This window comes from Prosopis cineraria, unplaced genomic scaffold (assembly GCF_029017545.1).
Source record: "Prosopis cineraria cultivar Desert tree isolate PC_DT_omini unplaced genomic scaffold, ASM2901754v1 PC7, whole genome shotgun sequence".
NCBI classification, from domain to species: Eukaryota; Viridiplantae; Streptophyta; class Magnoliopsida; order Fabales; family Fabaceae; genus Prosopis; species Prosopis cineraria.
This window is the reverse complement of record NW_026555338.1, coordinates 11,412,402-11,434,885: the sequence shown is the minus strand read 5'-3', so window position 1 is coordinate 11,434,885 and position 22,484 is coordinate 11,412,402. Positions and strand designations below refer to the sequence as shown.

The window sequence follows — 22,484 nt, the reverse complement described above, 5'->3', positions numbered from 1 at the left end:
TTCAGCAAGCAATGTAGAAGATTCACTCTCATGAAATTTCTTGCACAAATAGCCATTTGCCTTGAATGTTAAGCCACTTTGAGGATCTTTGAGGGTGAGAGTGCTATAGTCAAAAATTTCCTCCACAATGTAAGGGCCCTCCCATTTGGATTGAAGTTTGCCACCAATGAGCTTGAGCCTTGTCTTAAACTTTAGCACTTTATCTCCTATTTGAAAATGCTTCCTCAAAATACATTTATCATGAATGAATTTTGCTCTATCCTTGTACAATTTAAAGCTCTCATATGCTTCCAATCTCAACTCCTCCAATTCTTGAAGTTGGAGCTTCCTAAAGGTAGCTACACCCTCCTCACCAAATGCACAAGCCTTCACAACCCAATAGGCTTTATGCTCAATCTCCACTGGGAGGTGACATTGCTTACCATAAACCAACCTAAATGAAGATATCCTAATGGGTGTCTTAAAGGCAGTCCAATATGCCCAAAGAGCCTCCTTAAGTCTTGGGCTCCAATCCTTTCTATTTGGTCTCATAATATTTTGGAGGATAGACTTGATCTCCTTGTTCGAACACTCAGCTAACCCATTTGTTTGAGGATGATATGGGGTTCCACCTTATGTAGAACACTATATTTCTGAAGCAAAGAGGACATAGTCTTATTGCAAAAGTGTGTCCCTTGATCTGTGATGATCGCTCTTGGGATGCTAAACCTGTAAAACACATGAGACAAGAGAAACTTTGCCATAACTTTGGCATCATTAGTTCTAGTAGGGATAGCCTCAACCCACTTAGAAACAAATTCAACACAGACCAATATATATTCACAACCATTGGAAGAGGGAAAAGGACACATGAAATCCATACCCCAAACATCAAAGATCTCACAAAATATAATGGGCACCTGTGGCATTTCATGTCTTTTTCCCAAACTACTAAAATGTTGACATGCATGACATGCTTTACAAAACTGATATGCATCTTTAAAAAGACATGGCCAATATAAACTACAATCCAAGACCTTCTGCCCGGTCCTCTTAACCCTAAAATGACCACCACATGCATAAGTATGACACATCCTCAACACATCATCAATCTCAACATCAGGGACACATCTCCTAATGACACCATCACTACACAATCTCCAAAGAGTAGGTGAATCCCAAATATAGTATGTACTTTCCCTAGCAAGCTTCCCCCTAGCATGTCTAGTAATCCCATTTAGAAACACATTATGCACCAACAAATTGACCAAATCAGAATACCAAACAACATCATGGGAAGAAATAGCACATAAGAACTCATTCCTAAACTCATCACAAGGGAAATCAAAAGAGGAATTCACCATAATGGAGTCATAAAAGTAATCTACTCAAGTGATCCGCCACATGATTTTCTGCTCCACTCCTATCAATGATCTCTAAATTGAACTCTTGAAGTAGAAGCATCCATCTAAGCAAACGTGGCTTGGTGTCCTTCTTCTTTAAAAGATACTTCAAGGCTGCATGATCTATAAAACAAACAACCTTGGAATGCAACAAGTAAGATCTAAACTTGTCAAGAGCAAACACTAATGCATACAATTCTTTTTCAGTTGTGGTGTAATTGCATTGTGCTTTGTCTAAAGTCCTAGATGCATATGCAATGACATAAGGTAGCTTGTTTTCCCTTTGTCCCAACATAGCCTTAATAGCAAAATTAGAGGCATCACATGAAATCTCAAATGAAATCAACTAATTAGGACTCCTCAAAATAGGATGGGAAACAAGCTTAGCCTTCAAAGCATCAAATGCATCTCTACAACTTGGACAGAACTCAAATTTGACATCTTTTTGAAGTAGTTGAGACAAGGGATGTGCAATCTTTGAAAAATCTTTAATAAATCTTCTATAAAAACCCACATGGCCAAGGAAAGACCTCAAGTCCTTAACATTAGCTGGATAGGGTAGAGATGAAATTACTTCAATTTTAGCCCTATTGATGAACCCTAAGTCGCTTGAGGCCATCAAATAAAACTAGAATGTAGAAGTGAGTATTCTAGGTCATTTTCCTAAAGAGCAAAGCATACAAATCATTGTTCAAATGCCACAATTTAATCTGAATTTTTCAAGTGACTAAACTAACTCTATAATGCAACAATAAATGTTTGTAAAATTCTGTTTTAGTTGGAATGAAATGAATGATGATTATGGTGAGCCCAAGTCATATTTCCTAATATTAATCATTAGTTTCCAGAATTATAACATCATAAACCTTCTTGATTAACCTAAAATAAGACACGTAGAAACCTCTAAGTGTGGTGCACCCTTAGACTCAATGGACGCTAATGAATCTAGGTCAAGTGAATTTAGAAATTAACACTATATTCAGCCTTGTTCTACACAAGTTTTAGACCAAAACTAGTGGAAGAAAAACAGCTTAAGTCAAATTCATATAACCAATATGGATCCAACTCAAGTCTACACAAGAACTTGAACAAGAATCAGTAAAAACTTATGAAATAACCCTAGAACATCAAGGTAATCATAAATTTCAGAACTGAAAATAGCATAAAAATTTAAATTCAACATTCATATTCTCATCAAATTTGAATTAGAATCACAAATTCCTTAACTAAACATAGGTTCAGAATCGAATCCTTAAAGAATCAAAATAAGAACATGAAATCAAGAAATAAACAATAATTACAAATATGGAAATCTCATACTATCAAGTCATCTTTCTTGGAGCTCTAAATGATCAGCCCCTCATGCTCTTCCTCTTTACTTGAATCAGACCTTGAGCTTGAGAAGCTTCCATGGATGAATGAAGATGAAGAAGTTACAATCTAGAAATCTAGACAAGAGATGGACGAAAATGCAAGCTGGAATGGAGAAGAAAGTGGACAAAAATCTGAATAGAGAAGGAATGATGATCTGGACCAGGTGTTGATGATGGAAGATAAAGAAATGAAATCTGAAAAATGGATGAACAGTGCTGGATGAAAATGAATGAAGAAGAAGAGAGAGAAATCTGGAAAAATCTAACAAGTGAAGGTGAAGAATGAAACTGAAATGAAAAATGAAGGATTAAGTATGTGTGGAAAATGTGAGTGGTGATAAAACCAAAGTGAATGGTGATAAAAACAAGAAAGGTCCAGATCTGAAATGAGCTGGAAAAATGGACAAAAATAAGCTAAAATGGGAATAAAAATGAGGTGAAAAATGTGGCAAGGGACATGTGAACATGTGTGGGAAATATGACTCCTCCTTAAGCTCCCAATCAGCTGCCACATATCCTCCCATTAGATCTGATCATGTCACACCTCCCATGCCTCTTCTTCACTTGATGATGTGTCCCTCAATGCTTCCCATGCTCCTTTGATTTTTTATTTAATTAATTCTCCCCAATTAAATCTGAATAATAGTGCTGCATCATCCCTCAAATAATTCTGGAATTTGCGCCCAACAGCCCCTAAATTCTTCATCTTTATTTATTTGCTATCTATTGAATTTCTCCAACCATGTTGACTAGCCCTTGATCCTTGATTCCAAAATTGTCCTCACAAAATCTGAAAATAAAAATACAAGACTAAATAAATTCTAAACAAAAAGAAATAAAAAGGAAGAGAAGAGAATTAATGCCCAAGATCTCAAATTAGGATATGAAAGTGTCAAAACAATCATCAAATAGCACTACTAGGGTTCATAAAGTTAATCTAGAAATGACAACTCAAAATCAAGAATTAAACCCTATTATGCATAATTTGATGCCAAAAACCAAGTATTTTAACATGTAAAGTATGAGATAGATCACCTATCCACCTCAATGCCACGGCTTGAAACTAAGTGGTCCAAGACAATCCCTTGCTCAATCATAAAATGGCTATGGGCTTTATCAAGATTTCTCAAGCAAGAAGAATAAGAATCTCCATGAATTGTAAAATCATCTATGAACACTTCCATGCAATTCTCAATAAAATCACTAAAAATACCAGGCATGCATCTTTGGAAGGTCCCTAGAGCATTACACTTTCCAAAAGGAATTCTTCTATATGCAAAGGTACCTATAGGCAAGTGAAAGTAGTTTTATATTGATCAACTGGATCAATGCAAATCTGAAAATAACCACTATATCCATCAAGAAAGTAATAATGAGATTTCCCCCCTAATCTTTCTAACATTTGATCAATAAATGGGAGAGGGAAATGGTCTTTCTTGGTTGTCTCATTCAACCTCCTATAATTAATGCATACGCTCCAACTATTTTGTACCCTAGTAGGAATCAACTCATCATGTGTATTCTTTACCATAGTAATTCCACTCTTCTTGGGCATAACTTGCACTGGAGATACCCATTCACTATCACTAATAGGATAGATTATACCTCCAGTTAAAAGTTTGGTGACCTCTTTCTTTACCACATCAAGTATGAGAGGATTCAACCTCCTTTATGGCTACCTTATTGCCTTGGCATTTTCCTCTAACATGATCTTATGTGTACAATTTTAAGGGCTAATTTCAAGAATGTCTCCAAGTGTCCACCCAATAGCCTCAATGTTTTTCCTCACTACATCACACAAAAAAGACTCTTCCATAGGGGTTTGTGAAGAAGAAACAATAATAAAAAGTTGATTACCATTTCTTAAGTAAGAATACTTAAGATGTTAAGGAAGTGGCTTCAGCTCCAGATTGGGTGGCTCAATAATGCTTGGAGGGATCATTTGCACTTGAATTTTTCTTGCTAGATCTATGTCTTCCTCTTTAAGTGGCACGTCCAAGCTTCTAACACCTGCTGTATGCATTTCATCCAACACAACTTGTTTGGTTCTAGCTTTGTGCCTCACATCTAAATCTGATTCCCTTGCTCCAAAATTAATTTGCATTTCGGTCAGATCTGATTCTAGACTTTCAACACCAATTTGCACGCCCCTTAGATCATTAACAACCTCAAAATTACTTTGTTCATGCATTTTCAAGTGTCCCTAAACCTGAAACATCATAAGTAGAAAACTCACCCAACCTTGGAGAATGATTATGCACAAAAGGATCAAAGTTGTCAAAAGTTCCAGAATTAAATTCACTAGAAGAAATCAAATGATGTGATGAAATATGACATATAGAAGATGAACTAGGGCCATCATTAGATGCAATTTCACTCTCATCACTTGATTCAATCACTAAATCAACAAAATTTCAGAATTAATACTCAAATCATCAAACTCATCTAATGCAAGCAAATCACTCAAGGAAGCATATGTTTGGTCATGTGAGAAACTAGACAACACAAGTGCTTCAAATGGAGTGAAAGTAGATGAGTGAGGCATGTCAAGTGTACTGCCATTCAAATGTTCATGCTCAAGTGAATGCAATTCATCTTGATTTTTCAAATTAGACAAAATTGACACTATGTTATTGCAATTCACACAAATAGAGTCATGAGTGTATGAACAAGTGAAACTAGGCAAAGATACAACATCATCCAAGCTAGGAGGAATAGAAACTTCATCAATGACTCCATCAAGTGTATCATCAATGCAATCCACAAAATGAAGGCTATAATCAACCTAAGAGTTTTTCAAGCTATCAAATATATTAAATTCAATCTTGCTATCCAAAAACTCCATGGTAAGTTTACCTTCCTTCATGTTCAATATGATACTTGATGTCTTCATAAAAGGTCTCCCAAGGATGAGTATGCCTTGGCCTCCTTCTTGCATATCCAACATATAAAAATCTACTGGAAAAATTAAGTCCTTAACCTTCACTAAGATGTCTTCCAAGAATCCCTTAGGCGTCCTAGTGCTCCGGTCAGCTAGTTGCAAGATGACACTACAATCTTGAAGACTACAAAGATTAAGGGAAGAATAAATGTGAGTGGGCATCACATTAATGGCTGCCCCTAGGTCAATCAAAGCTTCTTGAACAAACACATTCCCTATTTGACAAGGAATGGTACATGCCCCCGGATCTTTACACGTTAGAGCGAGTTGTGGGTTGAAGACAGTACTAATATTAGGACTCATTTGAACTATAGCTAATGGTTTGAATCCCCTTTTATCATTGCACAACTCCTTCAAAAACTTTGCACACTTAGGCATGCTTTTATCATGTCAAGAAGTAATATGTTCACTTCCACCTTCTTTAACATATCAAACACATCATACGTATCTTCTTCTTTCCCCCTCTTAGAAAATCTAGTCAAGGCCTTAGGGAATGGCATATCCCTTGGAATAGGGTCCCCAATTTGATATTCTTTTGGAGGCTCTCTTCTTCCCAACACCTCTTTCTCCTTAAGCTTGCTTGAATCATTCTCATTTGCCTTAGAAGAAGGATGTATCATGTATTGGCCTTGATTTGAGCTCAATTTTGCCTCTTTTGCTTGAGCATTCAGGGCTGATCTTACCCCATTTGCATCCTTAACTACAATCTCTTCAATAGATTCGTCCTCATCATCAATCACTTGAGGACTTAGAGAAGTAGGAGGCGTGTTCTTAAGGCTATTTGAGGCACTTGGATGAACATTAATCTTGCTATCACAGCAAGTGGAATCACGTGGATCATCAAGAGAAAGCAGGCTTCCTTCACAAATTTGAGAATTCCTTGTAACAAACTCATTAGCCTTGTTGCCACCATAGTTTGAGGCACTTGGAATGGCTTTAAAAACTCTTTCACTCCTCAACTCAATTGCACTAAGGCTCTTTGGATTGATGACAGGTTGAGTTGGGAGCTTTCCACTTCCTTTAGCTTGGCTAATGTTATTTGAATTTATAAATTGTTGCACCACTAAATCAATGCTTTGTTGCTTTGATTCAAGAATGTCTAGCCTCTTTAAGCATCATGTACATTTTCGATTCTACCCTAGACACATGAGAATCAAACTTTTGGCCTATAGAAAACATAGCATCACCCATCCTATCAAGGTAGGAATACATTTGTTTATCACCTCCACCATCTTGAATAAGGATCACTTGAGAATTCTTAGCTTGCACAACCTCTTGGTTACCCTTGTAGCTAAAGTTAGGGTGCTGCCTCCAAGTTAGGTTATAGGTGCTCCCATAGTTAGCCTCAAAATTGTTCCTTGCCCCTTGATTATGTTGATAATTGTAAAGCTTTTATTGTTGATACACAGCCCCAACATCTTGAGCATACATGCAATTAGAGGTGACATGCATTGTGGAATTTCATATACCACAAATAGGAGCCACTAGAGCATTGGACATAGAAGCAATTTAAGCTTGTGGAGGATTGGAGATAGACATCTTGAGAAAATTCAATTGAGAGTAGATATCCTCCAATTGGAAATTAGCAATAGAAGATTGGCCCACTTGGTGAACACCCCTTCCATCTCTTGAACTATATTGTTTTGAATCATTTGCAAGCTTTTCCAATAAGGTCCATGCATCATCTGGTGGAAGATCTAATAGAAAGCCATTTGCAGTAGCATCTATGGTCTCTCTATCATGAATTTGCAACCCCACATGGAAATAACCAATGAGAAACTCCTTGCCCACATTTAAGTACGGACACTTTGCAAGCAACTCAAGAAACCTCATCCAATACTCATAAAGAGATTCTTGAGAGTGTTGTTGAATCCCCATGATTTGCAAGAGTATCGAACTATGTGATTGCTTTGTCCTCAAGAGTAAAATAGAAGACCTTGAGCATTAAATTCTCCAAGTTTGCTGTGGGAGGCTTTATGGTTAAACAAACCCTCTCAAGTATTTGAAGATGCCTATTAGGATCCTCACTTGCAAGGCCATAGAATTTTGGCAAAGCATTAATCAATAAAGGTTTGATTTCATACTCATTTTGTTCTTGTAAATTCAAAAACAAACCACTAGGTCTAAATGTGTCAATGGGTGTTACCATCTCTCTAATACTCCTCCTAGCAGGTATTTCATGTTCATTAGCATGCAATCTATTAGCCATACTGTCCAAAATCACAGAATTATCAACTATGGTGTTTGGAAGAGAGGAAGATGCTAAGAACTCTAAGTATTGATCTCTAAATTCAATATAATTTTTACCAAGTTCTTTGCAAGTCCTACAAGACATATAGAGCTCAGAACACCACAAAAATAGCCCTAGAACGAAGAAAAATCAAAAATTCAAAAATAGGCAAAAATTTTGAAAACTGGCAGAACTGAAACACACAGAGGCAGTATTTTTGTAAAAAAAATTTTGAATGTGAAAAGGACAAAATTAGCAAAAACTCAAAACTAAAAAAATTAAATCTAAAACACTACATTAAATTCAGGAATTTTTATAAACAAAATTTCCAAGCAGGGAGAGAGATATGCTCATCCAAATTTAGCCCTGTCTGCCTGGAGTGTCACTGGGAGTCAAACCTTATGTGCTTATTCAGTGCACAACTCTATGGTCTCAAATCAAATTGAGCTGAAATTTTTACTTGAAACTTTCAACACATAGAGTGTTTTACAGTCCAATTTTCAAGCAAACATTTGAAGTCAATTCTTCCCATTTTTTTTCGAATTAGGATCTACAGCACTGAAAATTCCAGTGAACCCTGTTTCAATCAAGCAAAAATTCAGCCAACTTAATGGCCAAATTAGCAATTGTGTTCAACAAAAAAAATGTTTCTAAGATAACCAAGAATCAATGAAACAATAATCAGCTCAAAATGATATGTCTAGCGAAAATTATTCTTGTCCAAATTTCGTGCAAAATTTCTGGGCAGAGTAAATTCTCACAGCTTGCTAGCACTTGAGCTTACTTGATAGATTTAGAACTCACATCTAGAATCAATGACTTAATGGCTAAATCCATCAGCAAACAAGATCAACAAAGAGATCAAGTGCTCAATCACACAAGCTAGCCACCACAGTCACAAATTCCAGATTTAACAGAAATGAACACAAATTAAAAACAGTAATTGAAACCACAATTAGTATGACTAGTTACTTCCTGACAACAACACCAATTGATAAAACCCTAAGTTACTTTAGGCCATCAAATAAAACTAGAATGTAGTTATGAGCATTTTAGGTCATCTTCCAAGAGAGTAATGCATACAAATTAGGGTTCAATTGCCTACAAATTAAAAGAATGGTTATATGATTATGCTATTATCTAAATTGCTAGGAATTAAATGTTTGTAATTTTCTAATTTGATTGTGTTGATGTAAATGAATGAGATGATAAGCTCAAGTTAGAATCCCCTATGATAATCCTTGAATTCCATATTTACAACCACACATGTAATGACAATTAGCTTAATGAAAAACACTCTAAAACTTTTAAAGTGTTGTGAAACATTGCATTCAATGATCACTATAAATCTAAGCCAAGTGGAGTGGAATTCACAATGTAATTCACCCTTGTTCTTAACCATTCAATTCAGATCAAATTGAGTGGTAGAAAAACTTCTCAAACCAAATTCATTTAAACACATATGGATCTAGCTTGAAATATGAAGAAATCTGAACAAGAACATCAAGAATATATGAATGCATTCAAGAACACTCAATTTGAATTGATAAATTCCAGAACTCAAACACATTATAAAATTTCAATCCAACATCCAAAACTTTAATCTAACATGTAATTGGAATCAAAATCATAATCCAACCTCAACTAGAATTTTGAACCCTTGAAGAAAATATAAGAAATTGTAGAATTAAAATTACACATTAAGAAGGCAAATTTGAAATACTCAAATCATAGGTTCATCTTCCTTGAGGCTCAAAGGAGAGTCAGCCACTAATGCTCTTCCTCTTCACTTGAATTAGAACTTGAGAAGCCTCCATGAATGTATGAAGATGAAGCTAAAATCTAGAATGGATGTGTGCTGGAAGAATTTATGGAGAGGAGGATATAATGGATGAAAATCTGGAGGAGAATAGAAGAAGATCTCAATGTGAATGAAGGAAGAAGGAGAAGAAATGATCTAGATAGTGAATTAGATGAGAAGATGGCAAGAACTGATTAAGAAGATGAGAGAATTGGATCTAGAAAAATGGAGAGGGAATATGAGCGAAAATTGAGAGACAATATGGCTGAAAGAGAGAGTAGGATCTGAATTATGAGGCTCTAATCTGAAAACTAAGCTTATGTATGTGTGAATAATGTGAAGGTGATAAAACCAAATTGAGTGGTGATAAAAACAAGAAAAGTCTAGATCTAAAGTTGGTTAATTTGCAGCTAGAAAATGGAATTAATTTGGCTGAAATTCATGCTGAATCTAGCGCCTCATGAACTGATTGAATAAGCATGGAAAATGTGACTTAATGTATGGGCAAAAACGTGACTCTTCTCAACCTGCTTCATCCACGTGAATTTTCATGCATTTCAGAAATGATTCACGCCTAAATTACTTCTCCCTTGCATCATGATGATGTCATCTTAATATTTCCCTTGGATCAGCTTCAATTCATGCCTAAATTGCTCTCATTTCTCATAATGAGTCATGATGATGTCATGTAGTGAATTCTTGGATCAAGTCTATACCTCAACCACATGTGCTCTTGACTTACCCATTATTTATTTAATTTCCTTAATGAATTTCTGAAATTAGGCTTGCCAACTCAACATTAATTAAATTTGGAAATGACACCATTTAGCCCTTTCATGTGCTCTTGACTTTTCCAAAATTGTTGACCAAGTCTTTACTCCTTGATTCCAAAATTTCCCTCATAAAAATCTGAAAATAAAAATACAAAACTAAATAAATTCTAAAAAGAAAATTAAAAAGGAAGAAAATGAGAATTTAGCCCAAAAATTCAATCAAGCATCTTAAAGTCTCAAAACAACCACCAAACAGCATTATTAGGGTTTATAATGTCAATGTGTGAAACATAACTAAAAATCGAGAAACAAACCCTAATATGCACTATTTGGTGCCAAAAATCAAGTGTATATAATATGTAAAATATGAAGTAGATCAACGAGCCCATAGAAGTTGCTGAAGGGTTTCTTTATTAGTGACTCCTTCATGCCATCATAGAGATGGCACAAGAAAATGGTCCCCAAGGCTATCTAATTGCCACAGAGGAGGGACTGGACGATCCTCAGGTGCAGCTGCATGGGCTTCCCACCCCCCAAGGCCAGGATCCATTAGTTCAGCAGGATCTAGATGAAGACCAGGTGCTCCGTAAGGGTAATGGGCTCATTAACCAGCCTCTTGGAGAATAGCTCCATGATCTTCATGTAGAAGCTAGTGCTCTTGATTTTACTCTCCAAGTCGATCAAGAGGGTGATGTAAGAGTTATGCTTCTCAAGGATTGCATAGAAGTTCTCCTCCTCGGTGATAGGCAGGCCTAGGTACATGAAAACATCCTATAAAGTGATGGACATGGGACTTTGCTCAAATATGAAGGCATTGCAGCCCGGAGCCCAAAACTCAAAAAGGCCATCAAAAGGTCGATTGGGATGTCAACATCGATTAAGGACAGCTAAATAAGGTTATAGAGACCCATCTCCTTCCACTAGGCCGCTTAAGTCTGCTTCAAGCGTCTCACCTAGCTGACCCAAGCGTGAGGAGACCATGGCTAGTTCATAAGCTATCGATAGGATGACTCAGGAAAAGGTGAGGTTGTCTAAGCTAAGACCAAGATGCAGACTGAGGTCAGCAGTCATGGATTTGGCTGGGTGGGGGCTGTCACTTCAGATAAGTTGGGAGAAATAGTTAGGCACCCGACGTCGCTCTTGTTGGAGATTTGGAAACTCTAAGGAGAAGTATTAGAAAAGTAATGAATAGTTAGCATATTTCCTCAATAAAGTAGAAGGGCTAAATAGGAGAAGTAAAAAGCTTATCAAAAAGTGATGGAATCATGGAACAAAGAATTCTCCTATAATAAAAATAAAGAAATATCAGAATGAGGACCTAATCCAGGGGAAATAAGGGTTTTTTTTAACAATTAAATACGTACCATTACAAATTCACTAAGTGAGGCAATAATATTCCAAATAGTGGCTAGGGAATCAAGTAAACTTCTGGTAGATGTGGAAGACAGAGTGGCAGTAGAGGTAGCGACAGAAGTAGAGGAAGCCATTTGTGAGCAAAGGGAAGATTGGAGCAAGGGAGGCAAAAGCTTAAACATCAAGAAACAATAAAAAAGGTAAGAAAAGTGACTAGAAAAAGATATAAGTTTCTATTAACAAAGGGTGCAAGAGACGAAGAGACATTTCAGTTTTTTCAAACGTGCTATGTGGCTTACGTTATCAGCCAATGGCATGCGGGGGGCATTGTTTGGGCTAAAACATGAAATGTCGCTCAAATAGATCACAAGGCAAGTTGTGCTAAGTAATTGAAGAGTCAAGCCTAATATGAATAAAAGGGTCGTCCCCAAAGCTCAATAAAGGCCACGATATAATAAATATGATTGTTAGTTATAGACATTAGACTATTGGCATAAGAAGACATGATCTCGAGTAATTTTGAAATTCACGAATATCGTGCCCAAGTATCTCGGTGAGACGGGCTTATTATCAAAAATGGAAAATATGAAATAAAGACCATGCTGAGTTTCACGAGATCCCTAATTCCTTGAAAAAATGTGCTAAGTCTTAAGAGAGATACTACCACCACTTTGACACTATAAATAGAAAATGCAGATACAGAAGAAACATTCAATACTCAATCAAAGACTCGCATTTTGACACCTTTAGTCTTTAGTTTTATCAGTTAGTTTTACTTTCAATTTAGACATGTAGCTTTTCACATTTCAATAAAAATTAAACAATTGTTCTACCAAAGCTTTATGTATCTTTTACATCCAAGTGAACTGTGGTAAGAGAGCTCAGGACCTTTTTATTATCAATTGAGATCCAACATCTCTAACACATCTAGTATTTTTTGTTCACCACAAATAGGGGGAATCAAATTTCAAAATTGAAAAGTGCAGCGAAGTAGATAGGCACACTAATTCAAAAGTACAAATTGTGTGACTTTACATACTTTTATTTTAATTTATTTTATATATAATCAACGTATAGAATATTATATTTTATATATTCACTCAATTTAAATTTAAATAATATATTCACATGCTATTTTGCCAAATATTCATATGTATCCATATATACTAGTAATTTCCTTTTAGTTTGTAAAATGTTATTTACATCTCATTCTTAATTATATTTTTATATTTATATTTTAATCATTTGAATTTTATTATTATTGTCCATAAACTGATTTATTATTTTTTAAATTTATTCTTTTTATTATTAATTGAATGTCACATTATAATTTTTATTTTTATTAATTTGAGAACGTCTATATAAAACTAAAAATATATTAATTTATTCAAGACTAGTCTGACCCCAATTAGACTATTGCCTCTTGGACTTGTATTTTGACCAATTCAGTAATTGGTCCAATTTTTAATACCTTGTTTATAAACTTTATAAGGCTCTCCAAAATGTTGTTGTTAAAAAGATCATGGTTGTTCCTCTTTCCACAAATTAAAAAGGTTTTGTTCTATTGAATTTTTCTAGTAAGACTTTTAATAAAGTAGCTTTAATAAATATAAAGATATTATATACTCTTTTTCCTTCACTAAATTTTTATCTATTTTTTTAGTAAGATTTTAATGAGGCATAATATCTGAATATCCAAAAAAAAGTGTTATGAATAGAGTAAAATACACTAACTACCCTTCTATTATGCCTTAATCACACAAATCTCCTCTCTATTTTGAAAACTCATATAAACCTTTCTTAAAATTAAAATATGTGTTATATAAATAACAAAAAAATTAAAAAACTTGTTTGGTTGAGTGTTTTGAATCTAATTGTTTTCAAAATTGTTCTTATTTTTTGTTTTTAGAAACAAAAAAAGAAAGAAACATAGCTGCTTTTTATTTTTCTTGTTTTTAGAGTGTATTACATTTGATTATTGAAAACTATAGTTACATTGTCCAATAATTAACATAAGCTACTATCATTAACTGCTAATAACTATCAATATCAATCACTTTTTTAATTCTAAAATTATTTTTAAATAAACACATCCAAATAGATTTTTTTTTATTTTTAAAAAAAGTTTTAAAATATGAATTGCAAAGCAATTTTTAAAAACAATTTCTGTTTGTCAACTTTTGCTCTTCCTTTGCCAACCATGATGCCTATTTGGATGACATCCAGAATCAATTTTAGAGGGCAAAATTATGACTTTGTGACAATATATCTAGATACCCATGTTACATGTTAAAATTAATTTTTGAATCTAAAATCATGTTTTCTTAAAAATATCCAAATACTAATTATATATATATATATATATGCTAAAATCAATTATAAACCCAAAACCATAGTTTTTTTAAAAATATCTAAACACCTCTTATTATGTCAAAATCAATTATGAACCAAAAAATATGATTTGTAAAATAATTTATATGATCTTTAGATAAATTTTAGTACAACTGAAAATTTAAATTAAAAAGTAAGTAATAATAACTTATGAGATAGCCATAGTTTTAGATTTACAATTGATTTTGGCATGCATGGGGACGGTTTTTTGGGAAGGAGAAGTGCTTTTAGAACTAGAGATGAAAATGGGGACCTCAGAATTGAAGGTAGGTGCGTGTGGACTTCATCTGCAAAATAGGAGGTATTTGAATCAAGGTTCGCGTTTGTTACTTATCAACCCAAAGTTGATCTACACCCTTTAATTTATTTCAAAATGATCTCTATCATTCATTTTAAAATAATTTTTAGGTATTTTTAATATTGAATTTATTAAAATAAAAATTTATAAAAAATTAATATTAAAATACCATCTAAAGCAAGGGGTGTCCATGGAGTTAGTGGCCCAGGACATGCTAATTTATAGTACATTTAGATAGTCAATTTTTAAAACTTACAAAAATTTTAACACTAAATTAGATCACCCAAATTATATTGTACTATCCAAAATACATCTGAATAATCAAATTACAAAATTAAAAAATTTTAATATTAAACTAGTCAATCAAGACTAAATCTATAATCGCTAGATTATTAATGAAAAGATTTATTTAAAAAATTTTAAATTTGAGAAAAATAAAAAGCTTAAGGTATGAACAGTCTAGATCTCATCAAAAGTAATGAGTAATCAGGGATGAGCATCGAAGATCGTCTATATTTAATATTAAATTTTTTACAATTTTTATAAATTTTTAGTTTAATAAATATAATATTAAAAATATCTAAATATTAATTTAAAATAAACAACAAATATCATTTTAAAATAAAGTCAAGGGCCCAAATCAAGCTTTTAAGTTGATGAGCATGTGGTGCTCATCATCACTGAATGCAAATGCTCTTCAATTTTGAGCTCCATGTTTTTATCTCCAGTTCTTTTAAAATCACTTCTCCTTCCCAAAAAGTCATCGTGGTCGAAATGAAAGAGAAAATTTTAAAAAGAGAAAATAAGGTTTGCATGTTGCTGATTTTGTTGTCTTCTATCTTCTTTTCGTCTTCAACCATCTCCTCTCTTCATCATTTACTCTCTGTTTTCCCCCTAGATCTTCCTTTATTGTTTAGCTTAAACCTGGTAGACCCGGTTAGCCCATAGATTTCACCAAGTTAGACTGGTTCAACATCGAGTTACCTAATTCAACTTTTTTTCTAATGTAAATGCATTTTAAAACTAGACATCTGGCCAATGCACTAGTTTGCCAATTCAACCAACCAGTCTAGTTCAATTTTCCATAGCATAGTATTTATGTAAAACTTAGTCTAATTTATAATTAAAAGTTGTCACCCATCAAGATTTTTATTATATCATGTTAAAATACTAGCTTAATAACATCATTTTTAATAAAGATGAACTATATATGTCTAAAAAAAGATTATGAATAATGCAAAATAAAAAATGATTTAATAATTAAATTTAACACATCACCATTATTATTCATTTTGTTTCCTAATCCTATGTATCATTTATTTCTCATCATCCTAGAGTAGGGTTCCACCAAACTGATCTAAATTTTTTGACTCTAGACTCAGTTTACTGTTCATGGAGCCATGTAAACCATCTGGCTTATTTAGTTAGATGGCTTCATTTTTGGGCTTCGCGCATGTAAAGCTTAAATATTGGACTTGGTATAAAGTCTCAGTTTTTCTTATACATGATTTCTCTCTCAAGGATGGAAAAAAATTATTTTGCAAACCTAACTTTTTTCCCTTCCTCACTCTCTCTCCCCCCCCCCCAATTGCCATCACGATCTCCCCTTGCTATTATCACAATCTTCCAACCTTCATTGTGCGGTATCACCATTCTCTAAGGTCCAAGCTTTATTGCACTTAAGCTTTTGATCTTGGCATCTCACAACGATTTATCTTGGTCGTTCATACTTGTGGTTCTCCAATATAGTGTTTCTCCAAGCTACTACTCGCATATTTGTGGGTATGTGTATTTTATTCTATTTTTTTAACCCTTTCGTCACTTCCTCTCATCTTTTCATCACTCAACTTCATTTTCTCATACTACTTCCTCTCTTTCCCTACCTCCACTTACTAGCTGTAACATATTGAATTATAGAGCAAAAATTTGAGACATAATGCACGAGCAGCTGTGAGGATTGTCTCACTGTGCCACGTACTATAGCTTGTGCTGCATGTGCCGCGATGCCTAGCACATAATTTTACTTAAAAGCTAAGTTACAACTCAGGAAATTAGAAGAAGAAATTTAGAAAAATGTATCTAGAGAGGAAAGGGAGCTTGGCTCAGCTAAGGCATCAATTATCTAGCGAGCTTGGCTCAGCTAAGGCATCAATTATCTAGCAATTGAGAATTTACTTTGACTAGTGACTTGTTAGGTAAGTATCATACAGCCCTATGCTACATTTTTATCCAAATTACTTTAAGTTTGGTCGGTAGAGAAATTGAATTAAGAAGTTTTAAAAAATTAAAATATAAGGAAAAGGTTTACAAAGGGCTTTTGGGTGCGAAACTAAGGTTTTGCGACTGATCTAAATTTTAGTGGTTGAACCTTAAGGATATAGGCTTAATTAACCTAAATTATTAGGTTAAAAAGGGAGCAAATTGATTAATAAATGATTTAGAAGGGTGTTTTGCTTATTTGGATAGCCTAAAAGGATTAATGACTGTAGAGAATGGGTTATGCGAGCTTAAGAGGTTTTAATTGAATTGTTTCTTGTATTAAGGGATTTGACTTAGCCAAAATAATGCCTATGTTAGGTATTAGAAACTAATTGAAGGATGTTCATAATGTAGACTGAGCATCTGAGAGTTTCTTGTGAAAGTTGGACTGACTTGAGAGGTTCAGTGCAAGTAGTAACCCTTAGTAAGAAGGGTAAAAAGGTAATTAGAGTAACCTTTTTACTTGTTGGTTTGTTAAATTGTTTACAAGAACTTTATATAAAAGTATGCATTTTGATTTATGAATTAATAGCGTAGCAAAAGTTGCAAAAGAATATGCACGCAAGCAGTGGTGGAGCCAGGATCTTAAGTCAGAGGGGCAAATTCATTCACATATTAATAATCCAAAAAACAATAATTAAAAAATTATTTAAAAATTACATACTTTATAAATTTTCTCTATATGGTTTCATGTTTTGGAATCATTGAACAATCAACTCATTATCAATACTTTCAAATACATCTTTTTCAATGTAAGTCACTAGGCAGTCATTCATCCACATATTCCCCATTCGATTGCGTAGCCAATTTTTCACAAATTTCATAGCAGAAAAAACTCTTTCTACTGTTGCTGTGACAACAGGTAATACCATTGCCAATTTCAGGAGAAGATAAACCAATGGATAAACAATATGTCTTCTGGTGTCAACTAATTTTTCTGTAAGACTGTTGATCCCTTTTATGGATGCAAATTCAGCATTGCTTCACATATCAATGATGTAAGTCTCAAGCCGATTGTCAAGCATCACTAAATCAGTTGAGGAAAACTCATATGGGTAAAATTTGGCAAATTCAATCAACTTTTCCTTATCAAAAGGAGAGAATAAATTGACTAGATTCAAACAAGACATACAAATCAACAATTGAGTATTTGTCTCGGTGAATCAATCATTAAGTTCTTGAAGTTGCATATCCACAATGGTATAAAATAATTCAATTCGATAGTGATGTTCCATTGTGACTGCTTGAACTTTACCTCTACGACGTGATCTACCTTTAGGCAAAAAAGTATATTCCATGTTAGGAATGTCAATGTCATGCTTCTTGCAAAATAAAATCACTTCTTCCAATAATGACTCCCATCCACTTTCCCTCAAAGTTTGCGACCGTTGCTTTGTGATGTTAACCAAGCTCATGGCATTGATAATGTCTTGATCTTTCCTTTGCAATGCCTGCGACAACTCATTTGAGATACCCAATACATTTTTCATCAAATGTAGGGTGAATGCAAAATCAAAATCATCTAACAAATACAAAAGACCATTGGCTTCAGCCCTTTGATCTGCATTTGATCCATTTTCTTTTATAACTTCAAGAACATCAATCACAGCAAAAAACATAAGTATTAAATTTATCAAAGTTGCATAATGTGAACTCTAATGAGTATCAGCACTTTGCTTAAGATTAGTTTCTTGATTCAAGCCTCGTCCACTGGGAATTTCTCCTGTTTCTAATGCTTCTTTAATATGGGCAATTTTTTTTTCACGAAGCAAGTCATGTGACTTACAAGAACCCCCCACAACATTTAATATAGTAGACACTAAATTGAAAAGAGAGGCAACTTGAATGTGATTTTTAGCTACAGCAACTAATGTAAGTTGTAGTTGATGAGCAAAGCAAGGCACATAAAATGCATATGGGTTTTGCTAATATAATATTAAACTTTTTAGACCACAGAATTCACCTTGCATATTGCTAGCACCATCATAGCCTTGTCCACGAATTCTTGATATGCTTAACCCATATTTACATAACAATTTTTCAATTGCCAATTTCAAGGACTGAGCAGTAGTCTCTGTGACATGGACTATACCAATAAAACGCTCAACAATGCTTCCTTTCTTAATAACATAACGTAAAGAGGGCCATTTGTTCTTTATTTGAACAATCACGTGACTCATCAACAATAATAGCAAATGGTTCATCTCTAATGTCACTAATAATATAGCATTAGTGGTTTCTAATGCAGCGGCATTAACAATATCCTTTTGAATTTCAGGAGCAGTTAATCGATTATTTTCAGAGTATTTTTCAAGACAACTTGATTTATTGATTCATTGTGATCAGCAAGAAACTTAAGAAGTTCACGAAAGTTACCTTGATTATTGGAGGTGCTTGACTCATCATGACCACAAAAGGCTAATCCTTGCTTTAACAAAAAGCGAACACAATCAATTGATGCTATCAAACGTCTTTGATACAAATCTCGAACTTGCTCTAATTGCCTAATAATAGCAACTTCAATATGTTGGTTTTGATTCATCAAATCCTGACATTTCTTCCAAGAAATATTGTGAGCACTATTTGGGCCTCCAACATGAGATGAAAGCTTTTCTTTCTTGTGCCAATTTGTGAATCCTTGTGTCACAAATACATCACCACCTGATTGCTTTCCAACATCAAGCCTAAAAAGATAAAAACATAAGCAGAATGCTACATCTTTTTCTATATTATATTCCAACCAATTTCCAAATTCACTAAACCAAGCAAGACAAAATCTTCTATTAGAATTCCCAAATTTTCTTTGTGAAAAATTATGTTGGGTAGGTTGACATGGTCCTTTCTGCAAATATGCTCTTTGTACCTTTTCTTGGTCATTAGGATGATATGCTCTTCGTACACTTTGTTGCGGTGATTGAAAACTCAATTCACAAGGCTTTGATGAAGATGGTTGTTCTTATTCATCCGATGACAATTTTCTTTTAAAAAATCTCTCCATTTTCTATTCAAAATTTATAAAAATTGTAATTATTCAATTGCAATATATTCAAGATTAAGATTTAAGAGAATGGTTAAAAAATTAAATTTATTTCTTAAAATTTAAAAGTAAAAAAAAATTAATTCATATAAGACAAATATATTAATAAATAATAATTTTTAATGTCATTAAAGGTGTTACCTTGTACAAGCCATGTGCTCCCTCTTGTGTGAAGAAAAGAAAGGTTTCACCTTTTATTTTTTGTCTTTTTCCTTCCTTCTCCCCTCCTTTTTGTCCTTCGTTCTCTTCTCTTTCTTGCTTCAATTCTTTAAAGACAGAGCAAAGTGTGATCTGCAGCGACACAGTGTGCTTCAATTTTTCAAAGACCAGTAGGCACAGTGGGCGTCGGTGGCAAACCTTCGACATGCGACACAGAGTAAAGCGAGATTGGGAAATTAGGGAAGACGGAAACACTCTATTTTTTAATTTTTTAAAAGTTGAATTATTGATTATTTTTTATAAAATAATATTAGTGCTAGGTATAGTAAAATCATGGGTTAAAATTTATTGGGCTTTGAGTTTAAAATTGGACTTGGGTTAAAAGTAACATAAAATGGGTTTAAACTTTAAATACTAAAACAAGAGGGTACCAAATATAAAATTGAGAGGGTGCAAAATATAAATATTTATACTCCATTACATGTAATTTTTCCAATTGAGGGGGGGCATATGCCCCCCCTCAATTGTATGTGGCTCGCCACTGACTGTAGATATGCAACGTTAGGCTAAAAAAAGGAAATATTTAGATAATTTTTTGAAAATGAGTAAATTATAATAAAGGACATTTACTTTTATAATGTACAAATATCTTTTAAACAAAATTTTATAACTAATATTGATTTGAAAAAAAAGTTCAAGTTATAAAATTTTATGATCTTTAATTTCCTTTTTAGCAGTACTAGTTGTTAGAATTCATCCACAAATCTTCAATAATCTTTAATTTTCTTCCTTGCTTTCAATTCCTCAATACTTTGTATTTTTTTAATAGTCTCCAAGCTCCACCCATGATTTGCAATTTTCTTCAATGCATTAATCTTCACATTTCTACCCTTTGTCTTTTTTTTTTTTATGATATTAACCATGTATCTTTATCATCAAATTATAGCTTTGAATTAATAGAATTTGTACCTGTTTCACAACTTATCTATGAATTTTAAATAAACTTCAGTATTTTTCAATATCTTTGAATTTCAATGATCTCCTCTCATACTATTATAGTGCATGAGACTAGATAACAGTTAATTGGTGATTCAAAACTCTACACTGTTCTCTTGCAAACTGAACCTTATGAAAACATGTGCGCAAACGACCAATGTGTTCCAGCAATTGCTAAGCATGTAAGAAATTAAAGCCACGCTTTTTTAATATATTAATAAAATAATGGACAGGTTGAATAATTATTTAGCATGCCTCTCGTTAATCATTTAGATTCAGGCAGTTTCAAGCTTTCAATATTGCAAGTTCAAGAAATTGCTAATAAGAAAATAAGTTATGTAGGCCTATACCTGTTATTCTATTATATTCACATTAAAGTCAATCAAACAAAATTTTCAGGGAAAAATACATCCTTTTTAATAAGACATTATGAGAGAAAAAAATTTATCATTTTAATAAGATAATATATGGAATATTTATTACACTCCTCTGTATTATCCTTATTCAATGTTTTTGGTTTATGTTTCACCGTCATCTTTTTAAGAATATACTGTTGTATGTGTGTCAAAAGTGTGTGTGTGTCAAAATCCCACATTGATTAAAAGAAAGACTCTCCTAGTGTATATATATTAAGGAATGAAGTAAGCTAGTAAAATGGGCTTAGAGGAGAAGTGGCCTCGTGCACATGAGACAGGCCAACACAGGGCAATCATAATTGAAATCAGCCGATTTGCCCCCCTGCACGTGAGTTTAAGAGGTATTGGGTTCCTTTTATTGGGTTATTTTTAGAAAAATAATTAAATAAATAATTATTTTTAACTTACCCGAAAAACCTCTGATTTTGCTGTTTTGAATTTGAACTTAAGGCCTTGACAGTTTTTGGATATTAAACCTCTTCTGAAAATTGATTTTATGGGTTAATGACTTAAACGTTAAGCATTAATCTATGAACATTTTGTGGTTTAATGTGTGTGTAACTGAAGCATTAACCGGTGATTATGACCCAGTGTTTGTGTCTCCATCTTCGGGCTATATATAGCCCCTGGGTGCCGACAGAAAGAATAAACCTCTTGAGTTTTTGAGGTTCTCTCCTCCCTCTGCCTTGTGTTCATCCGTGTCTACTTTTAGTTTCTGTTGTTCTGCTCCCTTGCTCCGCACGCAGGAAGTGCTTGTTTAATCCTAGGGAACTGCTAGTCTGTCGTCCTAGTGTGCCGGAATAGTTCTTAAGGACAGTGTTCTTTCGAGTATGACTCAAGTAGATAGAAGTTCATTGTTCATGTCTGCCGCCGGTGCCGCCAACATATACTGTACTTACAGATAAAGTTTGAGATTTCATTAATTTTAAGACATACTTGATAAAATTAAAAAATTATTTATGCTTGCATGGTGGGACATTGAAAGGTGATGTCAAATTATTTACTAAAATGGACATTTCAAATACTCGAACGAGGGCCAAAAGCTTCCGGTAAACAGTGATGAATTAATAATCCA

The 22,484-nt window shown here is 33.7% G+C and overlaps 1 pseudogene; it reads right to left on the bottom strand.

Moving 5' to 3' along the window:
• Nucleotides 1-17,466: 17,466 nt before the first annotated feature.
• LOC129316470 (uncharacterized) lies at nucleotides 17,467-19,217 on the bottom strand (annotated as a pseudogene).
• Between the last annotated feature and the right edge of the window lie 3,267 nt (nucleotides 19,218-22,484).